We start from the raw sequence: 3,009 nt of genomic DNA, 5'->3' as shown, positions 1-3,009 counted from the left end.
CTCCCCCCCCCCCCCACCCCTCCCCGGCTGCACTGACATTTGCAAAGACAGACCATCACCCTGGCCAATCTCAGCCTGGCCTTGTCTCTGGACAGCCTCCTCGCTGTCCCCCAGCATATGTCTCTGACCAAGGCCCCCACTACGGAGAGGGTCTAAAGCCACGGCCCCCTCGGCTCCCCCAAGTTGCTCCATCCCTCCCGCACTCACAGCCCAGGCTGCGCCCCTGCTCCTCCGGTCTCCGGCAGTGGCTCTCTCCCAGAGTCTGCGCCGCCCAGCACAAACACGGTAACGCTCCCGCAGCGACTCCCGCGCCCCTTCTCCCTCGCCCCCATAAAGACGGCCAGCCTCCCGCACCGCCCTCCTTATCTAACAGCTGCATTAATCAAAAGGACTGACCCCACCCACCCGACCTCCGCACACAACCGTGCCGACTCCCGGGGCCAGAGCGCCCCAGGAGAAATATGGTAAACTCTGCGTCGCAACCTCGCCCCCGCGAAAATACGTAGGCCTCCCACCCCGCTGCCGCAACCGGCCCCACCTCGCTGCAAGCCCCGGCCTCCTCGGGGCGCGGAGGCGGCCCACCCCCCGGCTCCCGCGGCGCCCCCGGGAGGACCACGAGACCCTGGATAAATACGTAATTAAGTCTCGGCGCTCCCCGCTCCCGGAAAGGGTCTGCGCGGCTCCCGGCAAATACGGTAGCGCGCCCGCAGTGACCCGCCCCCAAGGGTCCGGCACTGGCCTCGATAAATACGGTAATCTCCCGCCGCGGCCTCGGCCCCGGCGGCCCGGGACTCACGTGGCGCCGCCTCCAGAGCCCTCCGTCTCCGCCGCAGCGCCGCAGTCGCCAGCGTCGCCGCAGCCGCACAGCAGCCCCGTGAGGCTGGGAGGTCTAACTCGCCAACGACCTGGCTGGCGGAGAAAGGAGGGCTGCGAGCGCCGCGCCCGCCGGGGCAGGAGAGGGAAGCGGGCGGGAGCCGCTTCGGGAGCAGGAAGCCCCGCCGGGAGGGTGACCCCAACTCCCCCAGCCCCCCGGCCTCAGCCATTCCCATTGCAGGATCGTCCGAGGCCCCGAACCAGCAGCTAGAGCCTCATCCTCACCTCCCTCATCCTAAAGCAGCGCTACCTGGGCCGGGCCCTCGAACTGCCCCCCCGTCCCCCCTCGGGGGGCCCAGGAAGCAGGAGGGTCTGGGGCCCTGGAGGTACAAGCCTTCCCTTGCAAGAGAGAGCAGGGGGCGGAGGCAGGAGCCCCTGCTGCGGAGCCTCTCTGAGCGCGGTGTCATGGGTGGGAGACAGCCGTCGAAGGGGCAGAGTCGGAGCCGCCCAGCTAATGGGGTTGCGAAAGCCTCCCCCTGCTCTATGGCCGGGTTTATGCCACCAGCATGGCTGGGGGCAAGGAAGAAGTGATCTCCCTACGGATCCCCCCACCTCCTCAGAATTGGACCCATTTCCGACCGGCCAAAGATGTCCCATAAAGAATGGGGGCGGGGGCGCTGGGCTTTGGCTCTGCTCATGCCCTCACGGTTTCATGAGTTGGAGCCCCACACTGGGCTCTCTGCTGTCATGCTGTCAGCGCAGAGCCGGCTTAGAATCCTCTGTCCCTCTCTCTCTGCCCCTCCCCCGCTTGCACTCTCTCAAAAATGAATAAACATTAAAAAAACAAAAAGATATCCCATAAAGGAGCCACTACCACACCTCTTTAGGCAGGGCTGGGCTGAATTCGAGCTTTCAACTGTCCTTCAATAATAATACCCCTTACCTATACATTACTTGTCTTTTTACAAAGTCTTTTCCCATATATTACCTCGTGGGAGCCTTCCAATAACCATGTGCGGTGTAGGTTACACAGGTATCATTATCCTATTTTACAGATGGGAAAATAAAATGGAAACACAGAGAGCTTCCCCGGAGATGCACACAGCTCTAAGCCCAGATGGGGAGACAGGCCCACCACCCAGCTCACTGTCCCCTGCACCCCCCAGGGTACCAAACCCCCAAACAGAAACAGGGCGTGGTGATCGTGATTGGAAATCATTTTGTCCAGAGTAAGAAAGAAAGTGCCTCAGAATTTACGTTTCATAGATAAAGAAACTGGGGCCGGAAGGGACAGTGATTTTAAGGTAAAAGTGCTAGAGGAACATCAAGTAGCCTTTTTCTCAGCGGCCCCTGTAGCTGCCAGCTGGAGGCTGGAGCAGAGCTCCTTACAACAGATGGTGGATGTGACAGCTCGGGTGGTGCCACCCCTGGGGAGGGGCTCCGGGAGACACAGGCCTCCAAGCCCCGTGCAGTCGCCCCTGCCACTCTGCCCTTCGAAGCCTGGGAATTGTAGAATTCCAGGTGGGGGGCACCTGGAAATAAACTCAATCCCTTATTCTCAACACCAGACCTGAAGCTCAGGCCTGCCTGCTTTCACATCCCGCTCTGTGGACCAGTCTATCCCAGCAGGTCCATTCAGCCTCTTGAAGACCCACCCCGATCCCACCCCATCCATGCTGCTCCTGTAGCAAGTCGCTGAGGTATGTGGGACTTCATGAGTTAGACATCCCAAGGACCCTGGTACTTAAAATAGAGGCAACAGGGAGGGGATTCTGAGAAGCCGAAAGAAATGAATCCACCAAGATATATGTTCCCATTGCATTGACAAAATCACCCCTTAACCACTGATAACTGGTACCCACGCTCTACCCAGGGGCTGGTGCGGTGCTCGGGGAACAGCCACACCTCCAGGTGTCCAGCTCCCTTTGTAAAAGTTGTCACCCACCAGAGCAACCAGCTTTCATCTCTTCTGCAGGCTACAGGAGAAACGGGGACATTTAGTAAATGACCAGGTTTCTCAAAAGCAAAAACAACAATATACCTGAGAATGTCACCCATATTTTTAGCAGCACTTTCCAAGGAAGCAGTGCCAAGTTGGAAAGGACGTGAAAGGCACACGGTGGGGGATGGGCATGGGAGGGAGACAATACCACCTAAAACCCACCCCGTCAAGGCCAAGGGCCATGGGCTCCTGGA

General features: G+C 59.8%; 1 protein-coding gene across 1 annotated transcript in view; it reads right to left on the bottom strand.

Moving 5' to 3' along the window:
* The window catches only part of LOC144242964 (zinc finger protein 48), a 2,760-nt gene extending 2,454 nt beyond the window's left edge, over positions 1 to 306 (bottom strand). The window contains 1 exon segment of the mRNA XM_077778000.1: positions 208 to 306. The gene's annotated coding sequence lies outside the window, so the exon portion shown is untranslated.
* Between the last annotated feature and the right edge of the window lie 2,703 nt (positions 307 to 3,009).

Source organism: Crocuta crocuta, unplaced genomic scaffold (assembly GCF_008692635.1).
Source record: "Crocuta crocuta isolate KB4526 unplaced genomic scaffold, BGI_CrCroc_1.0 scaffold128, whole genome shotgun sequence".
NCBI lineage: Eukaryota > Metazoa > Chordata > Mammalia > Carnivora > Hyaenidae > Crocuta > Crocuta crocuta.
This window is presented reverse-complemented; position numbering and strand designations above follow the sequence as displayed.